Consider the following 25,040-nt stretch of genomic DNA (forward strand, 5'->3'; position numbering starts at 1 on the left):
TTTATTAATAGTAGAAATATAAATTACAGATAATCAGGATGGTGATGAGAAAGCAAAGAGTTGTAATAATAAAAGCCAGGGAGGGGAAAACACTATTCAAAAATGAGCTGCTCTCTGAATTCCAAAAGGTCTCTCGTTTTTTTAACCTTTCATGAAAAAATTCACAGATCCTCTTTGGATAACAGAGGTACATGGGATTTTAAAAACTCCACATTTTCATTAACAAGTTAGTTGTTTTCTGATATAATACAGTGCCATCAAAATTATTTTCATAAAGCAAATTTTGGTGTCAGAATAGCGAATTTTAGATTTTTTAGTACAAAGAAAAATTACTTTTCAAATGAAAGTCTACAACACAAAAGCACCTTTTTTCTAAGTTCAAATTTATAGCAATGATTTATTATAAATACAAATATTACCAATATGGATACATATTATTTTGATCAATATTTTAAAAATTAGTATCATATACAAATCTTAGCATCTCATTTATGTCTGTATTTGGCTTTATTGTGCAATATTCAGAAAAAAACACTGCATCACACAGGGAACTACCTGCAAATTTGAACAATTCATGGCCTCTAGGTATTTCTAATAACAAAATTTCCTTTATTACAAAATCTGTGCCAAACAAGTTCATCTGGAACTATAAATAACATATTGGGTATGGAAAGATATGGATTAAATATTTAAGTGTGAACTATGTTTTCTTTCGAGACAAGAGTTTCAGTCTATTGCCAAACCAGGCTGGAGTGCAGAGGTGCACACTCAGCTCACTGCAACCTCCGCCTTCCAGGTTCAAGTGATTTTACCATCTCAGATGTAAGCCAACGCCTGGCCTTAGTTTCTACCTTTTGACTGTCTTTAAAAGAGTGGTTATTTAACTACTTCACCACCTTTCTGAAAAATTGGTTCCCCACTCCAGCCTCCAACGTATTTCTGCAAAAGGAGACTCAAAACATGTTCTACACTGAGCTTCTCCTTTGGCCAATGTCAAGAGACTCAGAAACCAACTGGTCATGTCTATAGACTATATAGCTATTTAAGAAGTGCTTTGATACATCTGGCTTCCAGGAACATTTTTTTTATAGTACTGTTTTTCTTTGTTGTTGATGCAAAGGCAAAACATTTACGCATATTACTGGGTAAACTCTGTGTGGGCTGACCTAGTAACTTGACCGCAATTTATAACGATTTCATTTTTCTAATGGAAAAAAACATATTCATGTTCCAAATTTACAACAGCCATTTGTACACTAGGACTTCCCAACATTACATATATATTTTTTAGCTTTTAAAATTTATGCAACATAAATAAAAATTCATCTTGCTCTTCACCGCAACCCTATGAGGTGAAGGAGGGTAAAGATCTATCGGCAGTTAGAGAAGTAAAAACAAAGAGTAGAAATGGGGATCTAATTAGGTAACAGCATAGACTCACTCACCTTGTACCTGCTCTGGAGGCAGATCCAAATATGCCAAAAATCTGAGCATTAACCACTAAAGAAATCAAATAGACTGCCCAGCAAGAACTAGGGCAGAACACTGCTCCAGAAAGGAAAAGGAAAGCCTTCCTCTTTCTTTTTCTGGCCTGAGCCTTACAAGCTAAGGACTGGCTCTCCTCCACCACACCCTGCCAACCATTAAGGGCCCAATTCTAGTGCTCCCAATTAGCCAAAACTTACCAATCACTTCAGGAAAATTTTTTTTAAACCAACAAAAAAACTGACTCCATAGAAACTGAGATAAAATTTAAAACTAGCGGTAGGGTGGAGAGAGAAACAGAACACTTCAATTTAGTATCTCCGTAAAAGACTGGAGAGAAAAAATAAAAACAAAAAGTTGAATAGAAACTAAAATTGAGAAAACTTCCTAGAGTACAAAAAAATGACAAAGACAAAAAATACAAAAGAAGAAATCACGATCCATTCAGGAGATCAAAGGTCCAACTAGTAGGCATTTCAGAAAGAATTATGAAGAAACAAAAATGACAAAATCCACTAAGTACCAATCAAGAGGGAGGAGGGCTTAAAAATTATGAAGTACAATCATGCACTGCATAATGACATTTCAGTCAAGATGGACTACATACGCTACAGTGGCCCCATAAGATTATAATTCTGTGTTTTTACTGGATCTTTTCTATGTTTAGGTAAACAAGCCAGGCGAAGTGGCTTATAATTCTAACACTCCGGGAGGCGGGTGGATTGCTGCAGCACAAGGGTTCCAAGACCAGCCTGGACAACACAGCAAAATTCCATCTCTACAAAAAAATTTTAAAAATTAGCCAGGTGTGGTAGTATGTGCCTATAGTCCTAGACACTGGGGAGGCTGAGGCAAGGAGGATCAGAGTTCAAGGTTATAGTAAGCTATGATCACACCACTGCATCCAGCCTGGGCAACAGAGCAAGACCCTGTCTCTTAAAAGAATAAAGGGGGAAAAAAAAAGGATACACAAATACCACTGTTTCAACTGCCTACAGTAACATGCTATACAGCTTTATACCTAGGAGCAACAATGCTGCAGTACACTATGCCATCTAGGTTTGTATAAGTACTACACTAAATGTTTCAAGACACAGGTTATCATTAAACTACAGACTACATTAGAATGCTGTGTTTTCTGACAGCTTTATCACCACCAAGTGATGTTTTGACAAAGGGGGAGCTGGCCAACTTCTCATGTATTTTCCATGCAGTCTAATGCATCCATGCATTTTTCTGGCAATATGAACATAATACTCTTTCCAACTACAAACTTTATAAAGGATACTTCAAAATTCACCGTGCTATTTCTGATTTTACCCTATAAATGTCTTCAGTCAAAGTCAAGGGGAGAAGTCTTGCCACAAATAATATACAATAGATTTCACACTAAAGTTATTTTTCGTTTTCCCATCAGGACAGAATTATCTTAATTACCTTAGTTTTCAGGAAGTTTGAGTATTATTAACTACGGGTAAATATGCTACATAAAAATATAAAGCAGATACATTTTAAAATCACAGTTTTATACTAGCAATTCATAGTTCACTTTTCCAATAATCAAGATCCAAAGAATTATTCCCTGTTTTAAAGTTAGAAAGTGCTACTCTATTTCATAAGCAAGATAAACTTTTGATGTATCTTCAAGGATTTTTAAAAAGTTCATAGTAAAATCTGCAAATCTAAAAATACATGCATATGCATTTTCATTAACCGTCACCAGTAATACTTTGCCATCTAGAAAATGTATGCAGTTTCCTCAACTCTTCCTATTTTAGCACATTTCACGCAACACTAATATTTTAAGTTACAACTCACTCCAGGTTCCTTTCTGCTTTCTTCTTTCACAGCTTTCTTTGGTGTGTGTGTGTGTGTGTGCCTGTGTGTGTGTGTTCTCGAGGTGTCTTGTCATCCTAGAATGGTCAATACGCGTGAAACATCACACGACCCTTCGTCCTCCAAACACAAAAATGTATGCCTTTGGTACTGTCTTTAAATAGGTACACAAATGGCTATTAGAAGTATGAAATCTTGTCAGGTAGGAAACAGAAGGTAAATGGAAAAAAAAAGAAATATGGAATCTCTTTATGGCTGGGAAAAATTAGTATGTTTCCAGAATGAGCTCTTCTTTTCTTCATAACTGTCTTCCTTCCTCAGCCATAAAGTAATATATGCCTAGTATAAATTAGTATTTTTATTTATCATCTCCATCATGACTCCACTACACAGTAAATGATGACATTTTGGTATATTTGGAATGATATTAAACTCTCACTGCTATGTATTTTTTAAAATAAAAATATAAAATCCCTTGTGAAGACTATTATAAAATATTATCATCTGGATTGTATTGTATGTCTATACTATAAGCTACCTCCTCCATTCTTAGCTTGTTCTTCCCCATTTTGTCTATTATTCCAACAATGCCGCAATAAACACCTTGCATATAAATAATTCTCTTAATTTCCTATATCACCAGAAGTTCTAGAAATAGTATTACTGAGTTAAAGGGTAAGAATTTTAAGTCCTTTCATGCATAGCTCCAAAATACTGACAGATCATAAACTGACATAATTTTCACAGAACGTACTGAACATGTTGCCATCTTACCAAGGGCTTGCCAGTATCAGCTGTTATCTGACACAACTTTTAATAGATACGTTCACACATCTAACATATATACCATCACCCACCCATCCCACAAGGTTTTAAATTCCAATAAGTTTATATGCTTATTTATTTGCTACGTATAATGTAGCCTTTTGGCTTGCCAGATTTTTGATGTCACTGTCATCCTTTTATATTTTTGTGAAGTACTTGTATATATTATACATAAAAAGCCCCTTGAATAGTCATTGATATAGCACATTTAGGCCAACTGGATGTCTTAGAATATAATTTTACTGTTTAAAATCATTAGATTATGGTAACATCCTTTGCATGTGTGATTTATTGTTAGTGTCACCAATGAGTAACTCCACACAGCATCTTTGATCGGTAACATCCTAAAATAAATAGTACTGGTACTCCGGGGAGGAAAAAAAAGACAATGTTTTAAAACAATCTTTCACTATATCTCCAAGAACAAATTATCACAAAAGCAGATTGTTTTCTCTAACTTATATTAACATAAGCAGCCAAAAGACTAATATGTTAAAGCACAGCTATCTCCTTTAAGATACATCCTGAATAGGCTTTACCTCACAGGCACATTTTCTAAGTAATTTTCACAAAACATACTGAATTTCCAAAATATAATTTTATACCAATTAAGTTAAAAAACAAAACAATGCTTCATATAGTTTATGAAGTAAAAGTATGCAAAGAATATACACTAGCTTCTTAATAGTGGGCTACCAATACAGCAGGCCTGGGAGCAGCAAAGGGAATAGGATGGAAAAAAGTATTAAAGACAGCTGCAATTCAGCCAGGTGTGGTGGCTCACACCTGTAATCCCAACACTTTGGGAGGCCAAGGCAGATGGATTGCTTGAGTCCAGGAGTTCAAGACCAGCCTGGGCAACATGGTGAAACCCTGTCTCTACTAAAAATACTAATTTCATTTTTTAAACTTATTTTTAAAATGGCTGGGTGTGGTGGCACATGCCCCTGTAGTCCCAGCTACTTGGGAGGCTGAGGTGGGAGAATCATCTGAGCCCAGTGTCCTGAGACATTTTTATACCCCTTTTATGTGGATTTTATAGTCTGATAAGGCTGAACAGAAAACAACTCTTAGTTTAACTGAATTTTTAATAAAAGTGGCCACAATGACATACTAAAACTATTTTCCTATACACAAATAGGACAGAGATTTCATTCATAACAGTAAAATGAAATACATACAACAGTACATGGGAAGATATGTCTTGTTCTTGATTTAAGAAGAACTATAAGAAGGAACCAGTTACATCACATTTATAACGTTATCACTAAGATAACATTATAAATCAACAATCACAGCAATTCAAGTATTGTATTATTAGGAAAGAAATGGGTAAGAGACTGTAGTAGGCAGAAAAACACCCAGATATAATGTGGTAATTTCATAAATGAAGAAGGTAATATTTCAATTAGTGGATTACTTGATTAAAAGTATTAGGAGAAATGGGCTTGTCACTCCAACTATCATTTTTTCATCCTTATTATATTCACCAAATATTTACATGTAAAAAATAGAACAATGAGATAAAATATGGGTATATATTAAGACTAAAACCATGCCCAATCGATGAACTGATTAAGCATGAGTTGAAATTGAAACCAAAAAGGGAAACATGAGATAATCTGTGTGTGTATGTAGTTTTTAAAATTTGAGCAACAAATCACGTTTGAAGTAATTCAAAAAATGACATACTAGAACATGTGTAACATAAAGGCTAATATCCACAGTACACGAAAAACTGGGAACAAGTCAAAAAGAAGAAAGAATTATACTGCAGGGAAAGAGCAAGAAACAACATTGCAAAGGAAAAACCTAAAGTGAGCAATGAATATATACAAAGGATGTTTAAACCCATTTACACTTTTTGCTTCTCAGATTGGCAATGATTGAAAAGATTGATTAGTATCTACTGCCAATAAGGATATGGTGAAACTAGCAGAAACTTTTGATAGTAAGCTGGCACTATCCATTAAACATAAGTGTAACTACCCTTTGACTTAAAAATTCAATTTTTATAACAGAAATGTATTCTGTGGCAATACTGTCAGAAGCATGCCAAGTGAAGCATTCATAGAGAAAAAGATGAAATTATTCAAATGTCCATCCACAGGGGATGGAATAATAATAATTTATCAATTAAATGGAATATATATTCACCCACTGAACAAATTTTAAACACCCTTTATGTTACTGGTATTACAGTAATAAGAGACTCAAGGTCATAAATACAGTGAAGCTTATATTCTACTGTTAGGGAATTAAGCAATTAAAAAAAGAAAATTTAGAGTGAGAAATGCTAATAAACAAGTTTATAAGGTAGAAGGTATGCTACTCTAGCGGGTGGTCAGGGAAGGCCTGTGAGGAAGAGACATTTCATCAGAGGAGCAGCAGCTGGCCACGTAAAGATGGGGCAGAACACTCCAGGCAGAGAACAAGTGAAAAGGAAGGAATGAGCTTAATGTGGTAAAGGTCACATTAATCGAAAGGTCACCAGTGTAACTAGAAGGCAGGGAACCATGAAGAGACAGAGATAAGAATCAGATCAGTAAGGATGTAAAATAAAATCCAAAGTGTACTGGGAAGCCAGTGAAGCAATGTGATGTATGATTTAGACTTTCTAAAATTCACTCCAGCAGCTATAAAGGGGAAAAAAGACAGTTAAGGGGCAACAGCAAAGCAGAAAGACCATTTAGGAGATTACTGCAGTTGTCCAGGTGAGAGGAGGGGGATGGTGGAATACCATACAGTCATTAAAGAGAATGAAAAAGGTACACATTAAAAAAAATGTAACATATATCAAGTATGCAAGGCATCTTTTTTACATATATGATTGTATACATCTGCAGAACCAAGTATATTAGAAATATTTGTCCGAGAAGGTTAGCCTACATAATTGAACCCTATATAGGTTAGCCAAATACTGAAATATAACGTTAAGGAAATGTTTCTAAGCATAAAAGCTAGGTGGCCTATGAAATGGACCTTGTACAAAAAGAAATGTGGCAACCACTCAGTCAACCATCTTGCCTCAAGGCAAAACAAATTGCTAAAATAAAAAAAGTGATAACCAATGTTTTCTAAAGCAAAGAAATAGTACTGCAAATTTTTCCATATTTAAGCAAATGTCACTTTACATGTATCAACAAATTTTCTATTTTAGTAATTTAATAAATATTTGTCCATTCCTAGCTCCTATTTTGTTAAAGTGACAGTATTCTAAGAATCAACTGCATTACAAAGTTACCAGGCTTCTGAGTCACTTACAGCATCTTTATATCTTTTACAGCATAATTTTAGGATACTTACTGCCTTGTGGTATCAGCTAAACACTGAATTCTGCCTTTGACATACTTAACAAGGTAGCATAATTAAATTCCTAGCAACTTCGGTTCTGAGCCTAATATGTTATCTCATTGAATCTCATAAAGAAGACATCATTCCTCAAAGTATCACAAGAAAACTGCTTAGCAGTATTTATGTAAGACTAGCTAATAAACCGTTCAGTTAAAATTCAAATCCAGGTCTGCCTGTGGCTCAGTCATGTACCCTTTCAATCTAATCATATTGCCACCCCCATACCAAAGTTGAGAGACAACTGGTAACAGTCAGTGTTGCAGATAAATGAAAGACAGGGATTAGCCAATTTTATATACAGGTATCACATGTAATAGTAAAGAACGATATCCTTTCAACAGTGACTACAGCCCAAAAAAACTGTTAATATTTGAAATATACACCATACTTTGACTATATGCCTAGCTAGATAGTACTAGATATGCCAAAGAAATTGAAGATTTTATTTCAAAAAAGTTTCTAGATGTTGATCTCTACATTCAGACTACAGGCAGAATTAATGGCAGGTACTCAATGACCTCCAAATTATATCCCATAATGATAACCTTCCTCTACTCCACTTGTTGTAAGAGTTTCCCTTCCTCACTATACCAGCACGTTGACCTTTTAAAAAAAAGAAATTTTAAAGAGCCCAATGAAGTGAACTCTGTGAGGGCTGAGACTGTACATTTAGAAAGTTTCTCACTGTTTCTAAAGTGCTTTGGCATATATTAAGCTCTTAAATACTTAATGAACGGAATGTGCTAATAAAAAATAAAATGCTCAAAAAGTGAAAAGGAGAACACACAAAATGTAATATGGAGGCTTGGAGAGCTTACAACAATTATTTATAACCTAAGAGTTTTTTCTTTTTTTTTCTTTTTTTGAGATGGAGTTTCACTCTGTCGCTCAGGCTGGAGAGCAGTGGCACGATCTTGCCTCACTGCATCCTCCACCTCGCGGGTTTAAGCAATTCTCTGCCTCAACCTCCCGAGTAGCTGGGATTATAGGCCCACCACCACCACACCCAGCTAATTTTTTTTTTTGTATTTTTAGTAGAGACGGGGTTTCACCATCTTGGCCAGGCTGATCTTGAACTCCTGACCTCGTGATCCACCCACCTCGGCCTCCCAAAGTGCTGGGATTACAGGCATGAGCCACCACACCAGGCCAATTTATAACCTAAGAGATTTCTTAAATGCCTTCAGAACCACGAAAGATTCATTTATGAATAATGTATAGCTAGAACAACATTCAGGAAACTTTTTCTGTAAAGCATCAGGAAGTAAATATTTTAGGTTTTGTGGGCCATAAACTCTGTCACAACTACTCAACTCTGCTATTGCAGTGAAAACAGCCAGATAATATGCACACTTATGAGCATGGATGGCTGTGTTCCATTAAAACTTCATTCACAGAAACTGAAATTTGAATTTCATGTAATTTTCACAGCACAAAATATTATCCTTTTGGGTTTTTTTTTTTTTTTTTAAGCTATCTAAAAACAATTCTTAGGTCATAGGCCATATAAAACCAGATAGTGGGCAGTACTTTGCCAATCCCTCATTTATTTATTAAATACTTTCACAGAGAACAAAGGCAGGTGTATTTTTACATTTTAATTAAGCACATTAAGCCTAAATGTGAAGACCTGTAACAGAAAGGGTTTTTAAGTGGGTTAATATGTTACTAAGAGAAATTACAAAGTTTTTTTCCCCATAAGTATCTTCAAAAACAAGAAACTGGACCAAATCACACATGAAAGCTATAACAAGACAATTTATTTGGAAAAAACATTTCAGGCCATTAAAAGCAGTATGTGCTAAACCAGAATTCAGCCACAACATTTGCATGATTTTAAAATCTTTTTTTTTTTTTAAACTATAAAGACCTACAGGCTTGAAGGTCCCCCTTAAACTCGCAACCAGATCCTCCCAATGGTTCTTAACCAAGGGTGTTAATCAGACTAACCTGGAACATCTAAAAATACAGATGACCAACAGGTTCTCTATCAGAGGGGCTGGGGAAGGGCCCTGGCATTGTATTTTTAATTTATGTGTCACAGGTCGCTGATGCTGCTCCCCATAGCTAAGGACTATAGCTAAAGTCAAACCATATGATCCAAACTTCATGTGTGACATTAGGAAATGAACCCAAGTTAAAGAAGAAAAAACCCTTGACTAAACAGAGTAACCCTAGCATAAGCTGCTTGAGAATCATCTATTCGTTAACACAACACATTCTTAAACTTCTGAAACCTTCTGTCCCCCACCATACATATCAAGTTTATGTTATTCTTTAAAACAGAAAGACATTTTGCTGCCTTTGACTGCCTTACTCTAGTAGTAAGCCTCATAATTATGAGGCTCTCTTATATTTAGGAAAAGAAGACTGCAGAAAGAGTAAGCTAGGAAGCTTCTATTATCAAAATGTGACTGCTTTTCGTTATTTCAATACAGAGCTTTAAGGAATATTCCCTAATCTTTGTTCTATTGTGAGTCCAAAAATACACCAATAAATGAGTCATAACCTCAAACTATACATGAGTGCTCCACTGGTATATATTTTTTTTGTTTTCTCAATTTACGAGATTGTGATATTAATCAAAAGGGATATTTTTGTTCCATAAGAAATCTTTCCTACAGCTCCTTTTAGTTTCAGGTCATAGCAATACCAATAGCATAAATACAATGTATAGCCTTTCATTCATGAAATATTTATGCATCAGCTACATGCCAGGATCTGTAATAGATTCTGGGTGTGCAGTAGTGATTACTGCAGAATGCAGACATGGTCCCTGCATTCTTGAGGGAGACAGATAACCAAATAAACAATTACAAAAAAAGCATGTAACTAATTAACAAGTGGGAGAAGGGAATGGGATTACACAGCAGAAGTGGAAGGAAGGTCCCATTTAGCGTGGTCAAAGGCTTCTTGAAGGTAACATGTAAGCTGAGACCTGAAGAAGGATGTAAAAGGGACAGCATGTAAGGAACAGAGAAGAAACATTCTAGAAATAGAATATAACAAGCAAAAACCCAAAGTCATTAAAGAACATGATCATCTTTCAAGAACCCTTGAGATCAGAGTACTTTGATTATAAAGGAAAAGGTTGAGTGCGATGAAACGTTAAAAATAGCCAGATCACGTACAGCTCTCTAGCCTTTGGTAAGAAAAGTGTTTTCTATTCTATGTGACACTGAAAGTCATGAAAGGTTCTAGCAGGTGAATAATGCAATCTTACCTGAGTTTTTAAAAGCTCATGCTGACTCTAATTCAAAAAACTAGAAGGGAACAGGAAAGAAGGGAAACCTGCAAAGCAGCTATAGCAATATTCCAGCTGATAGATGGGGGTGGCACTAGGAACAAGTAGTAGTTAGACTAAAGAAATATTTAGGAGGTAAAAACAGCAGGTTCTGTTGATGTGATGAACTGCATATAGTAGATGAGAAAAATTAAGTAAGAGGAATAAAGATGACTCCTACCTATCGGGCTTGCACAATTAGATTGTGATACTAAATCTAGTGCCATGTAAGAAAAACAGCAGTTTCTAAAACTGCACTCTCCAACACAATAGCCACTAGCCACACAGCCACATTTCAAGTGTTTAATAGGCACGTGTAGCTGGTTGCTACCAACTGAACAGCACAGACACTGAACATTTCAACTGTCCCAGGAAGTGTGGATTACTGGACAGTGCTGTGCTAGAGGTAAGAAATGTGCCAAATGCAGGAGTCCATCAAGACTAAAAGTATCCATTTGATTGGCCAACATGTAGGTCCAGTGGTGAACTCAAAGCAAGAGCAAGTTCATTGGAAATGTATTAATAATAATACATTAGAATAGTATATCACAAACTGGGATGACAGTGATAAGTGGAACCATATACAAAGGACATCTTTCAGGCAGTGAAAGGGAGAAGAAAAATGACTGGAGGGAAAAAAAAGGTTGGGTGATTCCAGAATATTCATTCAACAAAACTTTACTGAACACCTGTAAGTTCCAGATACTGTCCAGCTATCAGGGATACAAAAACAGGGCAAGGACCCTCAAAGAGGGAAAAATAAGTAGACAAACTTTCAGACTATGATTAGATATGCCAAATAAATGAAAATAATATGACCAAGTGCAACTGAGTCAACAAGGAAGATCTCAATGGACAAAATATCTGACATCAGCCATGAAGGCTTCATCAGTTTGAAAAAAAAACAACAAGGCTGAAGAGTGAGAGGAGAAAAGTAACAGGTGATGAAGGATGTGAGTATACAGGAGCTTGAACTTTTACTGAATGAAATGGTAAGCCCCCAGAAGTTTCTGAACCAAAAAGTTACATGATTTATCGTTATAAAAAGGGTTACTCTGGTGACCACGTCGAAAACACATTTAAGGGTGAAAAAGGTGTAAGCAGGGACACCAGTTAGAAGGCCTTTCCAATAATATAGGCAAAAGCCATTCATAATAGCAAAGATAGAATCAACCCAAATGCCCATGAACGGTTGACTGGATAAAGAAAAATGTGGTACCTATACAACATGGAATATGATGCAGCCTGTAAAAAAGAACAAAATCATGTCCTTTGTAGCAATGTGGATGCAACTGGAGACTATTGTAAGCAAATTAACACAGGAACAGAAAATCAAATGCCACATATTCTCACTTATAAGAGTGAGCTAAACATTTGGTACACACGAACATAAAGATACAATAGACAGGGACAAAAACAGGGAAGGATGGAGGAGTAATGGTGGAAAGTTATCTATTGAGTACTACGCTCACTACCTGGGTGACTGGTTCAACCGTACCCCAAACTTCAGCATCATACAACATACCCTTGTAACAAACCTGCACATGTACACCCTGAATCTAAAATAAAAGCTGAATAATAATAATACAGGCAAAAGATGGCATGGCAAGACATGGCTTCAGTGAAAAATGATTAAGATTTCTGGATATGCAGACATGCATCACATAAGGACATTTCAGTTTATGATGAACTGCACATACAACAGTGGTCTCACAAGATTATAATGGAGCTGAAAAATTCCTATCACCTAATGATGTTGTAGCCATCATAACATTGCAGCACAATGCTCTACTCATGGTGTTTGTGGTGACGCTACTAGCACTTTGGGGAGGCCAAAGTGGGAGGATTACTTGATGCCAGAATTCAAGGCCAGCCCTGGCAACAGAGTGAGACCCTATCTCTACAAAAAAAATTTGTTTTAATTAGCCAGGCATGGTGGGGTGCCTGGTGTAGTCCCAGCTACCCGGGAGGCTGAGGTAGGAGGATCACTTGAGCCCAGGAGTCTGAGGTTACAGTGCACTATGATAGCGCCACTGTACTCCAGCCTGGGTGACAGGGTGAGATGCCATCTCGGAAAAAAAAAAAAAAAAAAAGTATAGCATATACAGTTATGTCCAGTATACAAGACTTGATAATGATAATGACTGTGTTACAGGTTTATGGACTTACTATACTTTTTATCATTATTTTAGAGTGCACTCCTTCTGTTACTTCTTTTTAAAAAAAAAAAGTTAACTATAAAACAGCCAGAGGTTGGTCCTTCAAGAAGTATTCCAGAAGGCACTGTTATCGTGGGAGGTGGCAGTTCTATTTGTTTACTGCCTCTGAAGACGTTCCAGAAGGACAAGATGCAGAGGTGAAATACAGTGATACTGATGATCCCGATCCTCTGTAGGTCTAGGCTAATGTGTTCATGTCTGAGTTTTTTAACAAAAAAGCTAACAGGTGAAAAATAATTTTAAAAATAGAAAAAAGTTTATAAAGATATAAAGAAAATTTTTTATACAGCTGTACAATGTGTGTTTTAAGCTAAGTGTTATTACAAGAGTCAAAACGTTTAAAAAATTAAGAATTCACAAAGTAAAAAAGTGACAGTAATTTAAGGTTTATTATTGAAAAAAGTCTTTTAAAATCTTTTAAAAAATGTAGTGTAGCCCAAGTGTATAGTGTTTATAAAGTCTACAGTAGTGTACAGTAATGTCCTGGGTCTTTCACATTCCCTCACTCGTCACTCGCTGACTCACCCAGACCAATGTCTAGTCCTGCAAGCTCCATTCATCATAAATGCCTTATACAGGTGTACCATTTTTTATTTTTGATATCATATTTTTACCGTACTTTTTTCTGTGTTTCAATATGTTTAGGTAAAAATACTTACCTTTATGTTACAATTCCCTAAAGTATTCATTACAGTAATTGGCCACACCCTATGCCTAGATGTGCGTAGGCTATACCATCTAGGTTTGTCTATGTATACTCTGATGTTCGCACAACCATGATTATCTCCTAATGACGCATTTCTCAGAATGTATCCCCATTATAAAATGACATATGACTTTATTTTGAAGGGAGAACAGACAAGGTATGCAGAGAGAATTTAGATATGGGGTATGAGAGAAAGATGAGTCAACAACTGCAAGGTTTTAAGCTAGGTAACTGGAAAGACAGAATTGCATTTCAGAAAAGACTGCAGCTTTGGGGAAAACTGGGAGGTCAGTTTTAGATATATTAAGTTTGAGAAGCTTCCTAGACATCCAAAATGCTGACCAAAAAGTAGCTGGATATCAATTTAAGGATATCAATTTGTAAATCATTAGCAACAGATGTAAATACCATCTGTATAAAGCTGTGAGACTGGAGTAAATACGCACAACAAAAAAGGAGAGATTCAAGGACTAAACCTTCAGCCACTCCAATAGAGATCAGAAAGATAACAGAAAAAACAAAGAAGGAAATGCCAGTGAAGTAAGAGGTTTGAAAACCTGCTAATAGACATGGTGGCCTGGAAACCAACCAAAAGGCATTCAAGCAATTGTAGCAATGGTGCCAAATACTAACAGATTAAGTGAGATGACAACTACAAATTTATAACGTGGTGGTCACTGGTAGGGGTTCAAAAGAAAAAGGGGAGTGCATAAAGCAATTTTTCAAGGTTATTTTGCTGGAAAGAGAAACAGAGACTGAGGTGGAGAGTGAAAGGAGAGATGGAGAGAAAAAAAATTTTTTTTTATAATGGGATAATAGCATGTTTGCTCATGGAAAGGGCCAGTAGGGTAGGAAAAACCATTGATACAAGAAACGAGAGATGCCACAGTAATATTCTTGAGAGCAAGAGGGGATGGAATCTGGTGTGCAAATGAACTGGGTGGCCTTATATTGGAAGGCTACAGTTCTTCCAGTGACAGAGGAGAAGATAAAGGACATGGTCATAGATACAAGAGACCACTGGGCATGAAGCCAGGGAGGGACAAGACTGTTGAACGTGTATACAAGAAAGTGATTATAATTCAGTATGAAACTTCAGCTGTATAGAAGTGAGGGTGAGGAACAGGGAAAAGCTTGGATAAACTGTAGGTCCCAATGGGACTGATGGGCTGTTGGAGTTGACATATTTACTAGAGGAATTAGAAAGTGGGATGCCTGAAATGAGATTGGGGGAAGGGAGCACAGTTACTGATAAAAGACAGAGTAGTCTAGAATATGACAATGGGAATGTGTAGTTGAGTTAGGATAGAAAGTAAGATTACTGGAGGAGAAGAAATCAAGGAACTAAGAGACCAGGATATTGGAAGCATCTTCTATATCAAAGTTTGTACCAGACTGTAAATCAACATACTGCTTCCTTCATCAAAATCTTGCTACAAAAAAAAGTAAGCTAAACAGTAAACTTAGTGACACAGGTGACTTACATTCTGGCATAACTCCTTATCTTAATTCAATACAGGTAACAAACAGTTACCAGACCACATCTTTACCAGTACTGCTCTACATGGATAGTGATGTCATCAAGAATTATGACAGAAATAAGAGAGAGTGACAATGAGCCAAGAGCTAATAAAGTGATCAAGGAAGGATGTGAATGACCCAACAAGGTCTGCAGGTGCTTGAAATGAAGACGGGCAATGGGTGGTATAATTTGATCACATGAAAGTCAAAGCTTGAAGTTTTGGAAAAGAAAGGTCAAGACAAGACAATGAGGAAAAAAAGCAGACATTTAGTCCACACATCTCTTAGTTCAGTGTTACAAGGTGTGCAAGAAGGGAAAAATTCACCACTTGAGAGAGTTGTAAGGGAAGTAGCATTCTTGGGGAGAAGGCTAGGTTACAGCTGAAATAAGAAACGAACATTCACAACAGATTAAGAATATAAAGGATTTTCTAACGACTGAATTCCAGAAGTAACAATGAATGGATTTCAGATGATGAAAGGTGGGAGATGGGGACCAAAAAAAGCAACAGGATTAGAGTCTGGGGGATAAGAGTTAACAGAGAAGGGCCAGTGTAACTAAAGTAACAAGTCCTTGAAAAGGCATGCCTCAGGATTGGCCTCTGACCAGAATGCAGTACTACTTCCTTCATTGTAAAGACAGACCATTGACGAAGTTTGATGGTAACAAGGTGAAGGGGTTCCTATTTAGCTCCTGATGGGGAAGACAGGGGAAGTTGAGGAGAAAACGGAAGGTATTAAACGGCCCTTCTGTCTTAGATCTTTTCAGACAAATGTAATAGAATCTGCAGCATAATTGCAATAAGGAAAAACCTGAGGCCCTTTAGCATATAGTGAGGGTGCTCTTCAAGCATGAGAAATAAGTATTCTTCTAAAAAATCAAATTTTAATATTTCCCAGCATCCACTTATCAGTAATACCATTTTAACCATATTTACTCTGCCTCAAGGGTGACCCTTGATCTTCAGGCATTCCTAGATATCTCATCTCTGAACTTTCTAGCCTCTTATTTCTTATTCTATGGGGAACAGAATGGTTGGCACTCTGAATCACGACCCAGGAAAAATGACAGCACAAGTAAAGCAGGAAACAGTGATCAATGCAGGACAACTACAATATACAAAGTAACAAAACACTTGGGCTTGAAAACTAAACAATAAAATTCCGCAAAATGCCAGAAAATTGATACACTAAATTTATAATCTATTTGAAGAGCGCTATGTCAGCGTATTATGTTTCCTAAAGAGAATTTAGTTTGTAACTTTTGTATCTAAACGAACTATAAAGTATAAGCGAAGTTTGAGGACATTCAAAGGCTCAGAAAGGAATTTAAGGGTCTACCTCAGCACTTTCCTACACAGGGGAATTGAACTCCACTTGGAAGCCTCCAAAGTTACTTGGATTGAAAAATATTTCCAAGAATCCCTTGTTCCTCCCTTATACATGTGGCATTCATCTAGTATATGCCAAACTTCAAAGACACTCACTCCCTATACCCTTACCCCAAAACCACTTAATTATACTTAAAAAAAGAAAGAGTACAGTAAGTAATCCCTATTACAGCTGTTTCGTTTACTTCACAGTAAAGGAAAATTGGGAGCAGTTTGCAACAACTATCCCTCAGTGTAGCAAATTACTATCACCACTTAAGATCATCTTCAAATTGCACTCCCAAGACATTTTGCAGTAAATTTAACTTCTTACACATTTTTATATGGACGTCCAATAACGTATGCTATATATATGCACATATATATATTGCTACTATTACAAAACCCTGTAAGAGAGGTTTATCAAACTAAACCAAACCCTTCAGATTTTTTGTACATCTTTGGCTTCCAACTCAGCTACCAGCATTTAAGATTTACTAATCATAAGGTTTATATGCCATGTAGACTAACTTGAAATTAACTTAAAGTAGGTTAAAAATACCCCCCAAGTTTTAAACGGTTTAACATATCTGTTACAGGTCAGTTAAAAAGAACTAGTCCAGCAATATGTGAATTACTAAAACAGAGGTAAAACCGTGGGGATATTAATGAAAAAATTAAAAGATGGAAATAAAAAGATGGAAATAAATAGGGGAGAAAATGGAAGTCTTATGAAGCAGTTTCACCCCAGCATCATTCAGATGTTCACACTCTTCAAACCATCATAGGGCAGGGGAGCGGGGGAAGCCTTATGAACAAGTTCAAAAGATACCAGAGGTAGGAAACTTCTGGGATATTACAAAAGAAACTTTACAGTGGTTCTACGAAGAGTCTCATGGAGATTGTGGGATAGACCAGGGGGTGAGACGCCTCTAGGATTAATATTTCATAAAAGGTCCACTGATCTGCTTGTATTTTACACCATCATATCATAATAAAAATAACTGCAGACTATAGCATTATTTTCAGATGATACTTTCTAAACCAACGCCGGCCTATGATTTACGTTTTCAGTCCAGTCACTTAAACACGGAGTTTGAAGACTAAACACCCTACTTTTCTTTCTTGAGACAGAGTCTCGCTCTGTTGGCCCGGCTGGAGTGCAGTGGTGTGATCTCAGCTCACTGCAACCTCTGCTTCCCGGGTTCAAGCAATTCTCATGCTTCAGTCTTCCAAGTAGCTGGGATCACAGGCACCTGCCACCATGCCCTGCTAATTTTTGTATTTTCAGTAGAGACAGGGTTTCACCACGTCGGCCAGGCTGATCTTGGGCTTCTGACCTCAGGTGATCCACCCTCCCCAGCCACCCAAACTGCTGCGATTACAGGCGTGAGTCACCGCACCCGGCTACCCCACTTCTGAAATTCTGGAAATACCTTGTTAGCAGCAAAAGATTTAACCAAAATCGATTTAACTGCCTACATAAACTGACCAAAAAGCCATAAGCCATTAATTGAAGTAAAACATATTCAATTAATTTTTAATTACCTAAACTGTTTTTTAAGTTTTGGATGTAGTCTAACAGTAATAATTTAGCTTAGAAATGCAAACTTCTGGTAAAAAGGACATGATTTAAAGACCAGTAAAATTTAGGGCTGATGTGAGTTGTATACACAGAATTTGTCCAGCATTTTAAGTGCCTTCACATTAAGTTTTGAGACCTCTTAAAAACACACTTAAAGAACTCTATTTAAGATGGCCAAGTAATGAGAAAGTTACTTCTCCCCTTATTCTTGAACCTGGCCATCTTAATTCCTAACTTTAAAAATGTTGGTTTCCTAGTTTTCACAGTAAGTCAATAATATGAATCCTGCTTTTTAAGTTCCTAATCTATAATCAATTCACACAAGGCATTTCCCAAGTGCCCAAATAAATACAAACCTAATAATTTAACAATGTTATCTGCTCAATTATGTACATTCACAGAACCAGTTATTTCACAGAATCATCATCATGAAAACATTGTACTTCAAATGGGACTACCGCAGAGGGACAAACTGGCAGTATTCAGCAAATAAGTGTATTTAATTTGTGCTGAATACAGCATCTTAAAATACGAATTTTGTTCACCGACACTTGAAAATCAAGAGATGTACATTTATCTGGATTTCCCACTTAGGGGAAAGAAATCAGATGATCTGGCAACATAAACTATATTCCCACACAATGGCTGGAGCTGCATATTATGACTGGCTGCTTCATGTGCACTTCAATTTGTAATAGTCCACATGGTCCCATTTACCCAATACCTAACTGGCCCTGGAGACATTTGAGTAGCCATTCCCACTATAATGTAGTAAGACCAATCCTATATAAGGCTTGTGAAAATGATCTTATTCTTAGTAACATATCTTGAACATCAAATTGTAGTATGCTACATTAATGAAGGCAAGTAACCCATTTCAGGAGAAAACTTAAGTCCCCAGTAGCCATTTTTTTCAGTAAGTTGTATGTACATAATTTTTCAAAGAACTTTGAAGCCTACTCTCATTTTCTCAGAAAACTCTTGAAAAATCAGAAGAGAAGCTTATAGACAGTAAATGCTGGAAATACTAAGCACCAACTTGGAAATCACTAATTTACAAGTATTGTCCCTGATGGAGGAATATTTAATCCACCCTGAAATAATCATTCATATAAAACACTTTAAGCATTCTTGCCTTAAAAAAAAAAACCCTAAATATAGCAATAATACATTTCTTAAGTAGTAAAAAAAAAAAAATCATATACCAGTTTCCACAAAATGACACTGAATTCCATAGGCAAAGTAAAGCAATCATTGATAACTGTCATTTTCCCTCCCTATGCTAACATTTTCATTCTAGCAACATATTCTGAAAAAAAAAATTTTTTAATCTAAACACTGAAATATTTCCATATGCTGACCGTTTAACTTCCAAAAGCTAATTTAGAATAAGCTTCATTCATGTTGCTAATTAGATTGATCTGAAACATGGATTTTCAGAAAATAATATTACTAACAGAAAAACCATGAACTTTAACATAGGAGGCTAGAGAAAGCTCTTTAAGAAAAAATTAAAAGGGCAAAACACTTACAATTCAACATGGCCCACCACTACGTACAAATGAGACCAACCCTATGGTAACTAAGGGCATTTTATTTTAGGTCACATACACTGAATTGCCTTCATTTCTATTTCCTAATATAATCAAGTTGAGCACTTACGTTTTACTCTGTGACTGATTTTAGACAAACTGACAATTCACATCTTCATTATTTTTTTCTGAGAATTTCAGTTGCTGTAATTCATCAATACAGCTAAACATTATGATCTTTTACTTCCTAAAGTACTATAATGAGATTCTGGTTTATCATTACGATATATTTAAGCAGAACTGCCTATTCAAAGTGACCTTAAAAAACCTCCCAACTTTTTTACTGCAAATATTGGCTGAGAAGACATTTTCTCAAGCCTGTATTTTAATTAGAAGTAGTATGATTTCAGAAATCAAAGGTTTCTTAGGTGATTCTCCCTCATCAGAACTATTCATAAATGTATTCCACATAAACTTGTTTGGAATTAAAAAAAAAAATCACAAGCATTACACTATATCCACTGGAGGGCACTCAACATGACCCAAGCATGCAATGAAAACATGCTCCAACACTACTCACAAAGTTGAGGGAAACTTTGAGATTGGGGAATGTCTCTTAACAGAAGAGATGCCCCTAAGTTTAAAAAAAAAAAAAAAAAGTGGCTAAACCCTAAAATGGGTTCCTAATGTGATTGACTTTATCTTTCAAGAGCTTCTTTTCCTTAGGGAGGAAGCAAATTATATGCATACCTCAAGGACAGCAGGGTTCAGGCCTCAACAGATGAGCCTAGGTTTCAAACTGAGTCAAGCTCAGTCTTGCATGAAACACAAAAGCAGCATTCTTAAGTAAACAGAGGAAATAAAGAACTTTCCCCGAGTTTAAGTGATGAAAAACTATAGAAGTTAACTCCTACTCATTTCAATCAACACAAATCATATTGTTTTCCTTTTGTGAAACCTGAGAAGTATGTATTTATTTTAACCGATTGGCCCACTTACCTATCACAATCACAATTGCAATATTACATAGTCTGTTAAAGAAGGACAACTGAATCTGCAAATCAGTATCTTCTCAATGAGGGTACAAGGAGGCAATGGCTACATACGATGGACAAACCAGAAGCAGCTCCTGGGCTATGTTTAGTATTTACTTTTACGGTATAAAAATGTTCTCAGTCAAGCAGTTTCAACAATAGATACCACAGTTTCAATAAAAAGAGGGCTACAAGAAAACTAAGTTAACACAGTATTTTCAAAAACAATGTCACAAATCAACATGACACACTACAAAAGAGTTGCAAATACCTTTTGTTAGAAGTTTGTCCAGTTCTAAAAGCCTTCATCCTTTGTGCCATGGGTTGGCAGTCAAGCATGCTTCCGACTAAGCTCAAAGTACAAACTTAAAACTTACCACCTACTCATCTACAATTATTGATTATCAGCAGCTAGGAAACCACAAGAGAAATAAAAATAATCTTGTAACAGGACAGATGTATTATTTCATTTCAATAACACTGAAGTTTCATTTGGCTAAATATACTTACATAGTCTATTGCAAGAGACTTAATTTCACTGCTACTTATAACTACAAAAAAATTATATCAAACTTTTAATTCTCTACATCCCTAGTTTCAAAAACACTTAGCATGCGCCTCTCCCCACCTCATCCTATAACAAAAAAGAGTATCTGCAAGAGTTTTGCTAACATATTTCAAAATACCCTTGAAGAAACTTGCCTCCTCGTTTCCTATCTTGGTGGTGGTGGTATGAAAACAAGCATACAGACCTTCACTTATGCCAATTTTTATTCCAGTCATCAACGGGAACAGTAAGCTCAGTCTGCTAAATTTTAATATTGGAAATACACTTTTCTATATCATGCTAGTAAAGGAAATAATCAGATAACAGTTTTTAAAAACCCTCTTCAATACTCTGAAACCTGAACACTGTTAAATGCTTCATTTTTTTATTAGCCACCTTTTTTTTTTTTTTTTTTAAGTCGGTTTTCCCGAAAACTTTTAAATGACTGTTCTGGTCTGTGGGAGACTCAGGACTCCACAGGACTCTAAAGTTACATGCTATACTAAGCTTTCTAGCACAGGTTTTACTTTTCCCCACCCCAGGACTTCAAACTTGAATAGTCTCAGCATTCCTTTAATCCTACAGAATAGACTTCTGAAAGTTTTTCAAGTTACTGTTGCAATAATCTCAGGGCCTTGTCCTTGTACATGGCCTTCAGAACAAAGGTTAGGTCAAAGTAATGAATATTGGGCGCAAATTAGCCACATTTTGTCTGGTGTGAAAGTACATCCTCAAACCCTGAAGGGTACTTTTTTTGAATCAGAAATTTTCAAAGATCTAAATATAAAAGTAAAATAAATGTCGCACAGCCTTAGTTCAAACGAAAAGCCTCCAAAGTAGAAATGTATGTTAATAATTTAAGCAGGGAATAAACCAGCGGTACAACATAAATAACACTTGAGGCTATATTTAATATTTCTTAGGATGAATACAAGTCAATACGAAGACATCTGAAGGTACTGAATCTTCGTTCACCAAGTGACAAATACTGAAATGGCTACCTAAATTCCAGACAAACTACAACTTAGCGATCTGAAAAACATTAGCCTAGACTTTATGAAAGGAAATGCTGCCGTCTCTTTAAGTTGATGTCTAGCCTAAGCCACCATTATTCAAGATACAAAGCTCCCATTTCACTAAAACCACTCCTCGATTTCCTTTTGCCGACCTCTGCATACCAGCAGCCTAGTCTCTCTTCATTCACCACTCACAAACTCGAGGGGTGGGGGGCCGGGGACGGGGGAAGACCACAGATGTCTGGAAGATACAAAGTATGAGACAATGCTCCCTCCAAAAGCGAAGAGAACGTAAGGCAACAACTACACCCAACTGCCAAAGCTTTCAAGCTTGGCAGATTCAGAAGCGGGCTATAGGAACTTAACTTCGAAAAGTCTCGGTTCAAAGTCCTCTCTTCAGACAAAACACTCAAAGAAGTTGCAGTGCTTGAACTCCATTTGGCCAGTTTTGGAGCGAAGGGAAAATTCACTCCGCTGAAAAAACAACATCCTCTAAAACCCAATTTTAGCTGCCATCAAACTATTTGAATAAATTTAAATTATTTCTACGAACAAAATTCTCGAAGCGTTCTGAGTCGGAGGCTGAATCCTGCAGTTCACTTGGTAAAAAACTGTAAGCCATCACCTTCGCCTTCCTCCACCCTCTTATTTCACCAGGGTCTCATGCCCACTACCATAAATCCATAAGACTCTCAGTACATTACCCACTGCTTTTACTCACCTGCACAGTACACTAAAATGTAGGTGCAAGACATGGATTTTTCATGTGCACACCCTACTGACGCATCGCACCGGCTGCACTGAGTTTAGTTACTCTAACGTTTAAAGTTGCTTCGATTCAAACTCACATAGCCAGGGTATTAAAAAAAAAAACAACATTTCTATTCTTAAGAACGAAAGAAAAAATCTTGAGAAAGTCCACTGGTCCGATCCCCAGGACTGATGGGACCTAGGGTGGTGTCCCTGCCTCAGCGCCCGAACCCCAACTCGCCGCATGATGAGCTGAGAGGCGGAGCCCCCCTCCCACCCGCCCCCACCCGCCCCAGCGCATCCCAAGGCACAGGGTCCCTCCCAACTCGGCCAAGGCCAGAGCCCCGGACGGAAACACAGAACCCCCACCCCACCCCGCCGACCATCCGGGCTCCCGGACGCGCCCCCGCGGCACCCCTCCCGCAAGCGATGCCCCCGGGGGCCCCCGAGAGGCAGCCGACTTAGGAACCCGGTCCTCAGCCGTCCGCCCTCCGCGCCCCGTGGGCGCGGCCCGCCCCCACGTTCCTCTACCTGAGCCCCCCGCTCTCAACTCTCTAGGCCTCCTGGCTGCGCCCAGCCGGCTCACAGCCCGCCGCCCGGACCGCGCGCCTGCGACGAAGTTTGGCTCCAAGAGGAAGCTGGAGCAGCCCCGGAAGGATAAGGAAAGGAGCGCCCAAGCACCTCAGGGGAACAGGCTCCTCCCGTCGCGGGAGTCCGACCGTCCTCGACCTGCGGTGGCGGCTCGGCGAGGACCGAAGCTGCTCCTCGGACCTTCCTCCGTCTCCGCCTCCCCTCGCTCTCCGCTCCCGGGGCCGGGCCAACACGGCTGCCACAGACCAAGAGGCTTAAAATGGCGCCGCACAAGGAGCTCTTATAAGTCGCGCAAAAGCTGCTGTATCCTGCCGCCGCCGGCGCAGCGCGAAGCGCGGAGCGTTCCGCCGCGCGAGGACAAGGGGCGGGGCGCGAGAGGGCGGTGGAAAGTAGTCCCCGCGCCGCCCAGCAGTCAGCCGCCGTCTGAGCGCCCCGGGCCGGGGCGGGGTGTCTGGGCACGCCACGGACGCTCCCTGGGGTGACGGCTGGAGGTTGCCCGCCGCGCGGCACCTGAGGGCAACCCTTGAGGGCGCCGTGGTCTGCATCGGGGAGGCCGGGCCCCTGCGGCCTGGGTTGGGGAACGTGGCCCCGGTATCCTCCCCTGTCCCAAGCCCGACACGCCCGCCCCCCGCGTTTCCCGAACCCGGAAAACAGCCGCAGGACTCGGCGCGGCTTTCTCGCGGCCTGCGGAAGTTGGCACCTCGGCCCTGGTCTTGGGGGACCGCGCGGGGTGGACGGGACAGGTCCTGGGAGGGCGGAAGTTCGGGGCCAGGGCGGCGGCAGGAGCTCGGGGTCAGCGCCCGCCCGGCTTGGGGCGCTCCCGGGTGCCGCCGCTGCCCGGTCGCCGGTCTGCGGGCTCTACGTCCGGGCGCGGGTTAGGGGGCCTCGCCAACCTTGCGGTCTGTGCCGCACACTCGCTGCTGGACCTGGGTCGCAGCCCAGTCTCACAGCACCCCCAAAGCCCCTCCACTGTCCGGAGGGTGGATCCCACCTCTCAGCAGGTTGTTCAGCTTGAATTTCAACCTGAATCACCGGGCCGAGCTGCCTTCTATCCCCACTCACGAAGGCTGTAAACTCTTCGTAGAATGGGCGCCAAGCCCGCAATTCAACAAGTTCTTATGAGTACCTACTGTGAACAAATAACTAATGGAAATGGATTAGCTCCAGAGCGCTGTCAATTAGGTTAATTCTTATAGATTCCATTTTTATCTGGTTCCACTTGTCACTAGGTATCAATAGATTTATTTGTGGGGATTTTCTTTGGAGAAAAGATTTTACGGTATTACTTATTTGAGAAATCCAAGTATGTTTATAGAGAAAGCTATCGATTAGGCAGCCTCTAATTTTTTAAACTAATTTTCTATTTAAAACGTTTTGTAATTCATT

General features: G+C 38.4%; 1 protein-coding gene across 4 annotated transcripts in view; it reads right to left on the reverse strand.

Annotated features, from left to right (window-relative positions):
* The window catches only part of CTNNB1 (catenin beta 1), a 41,406-nt gene extending 17,442 nt beyond the window's left edge, over window positions 1-23,964 (reverse strand). For 3 of the 4 annotated variants that reach the window (XM_017892688.1, XM_017892691.1, XM_017892689.1), the window contains exon 1: window positions 23,745-23,964. The gene's annotated coding sequence lies outside the window, so the exon portion shown is untranslated. Of the gene's footprint in view, window positions 1-23,034; window positions 23,297-23,744 lie in introns of those variants that run through there. The other variant, XM_017892690.1, reaches the window with a different exon arrangement.
* Between the last annotated feature and the right edge of the window lie 1,076 nt (window positions 23,965-25,040).

The sequence above is a fragment of the Rhinopithecus bieti genome, unplaced genomic scaffold (assembly GCF_001698545.2).
Source record: "Rhinopithecus bieti isolate Rb0 unplaced genomic scaffold, ASM169854v2 scaffold_22670, whole genome shotgun sequence".
NCBI classification, from domain to species: Eukaryota; Metazoa; Chordata; class Mammalia; order Primates; family Cercopithecidae; genus Rhinopithecus; species Rhinopithecus bieti.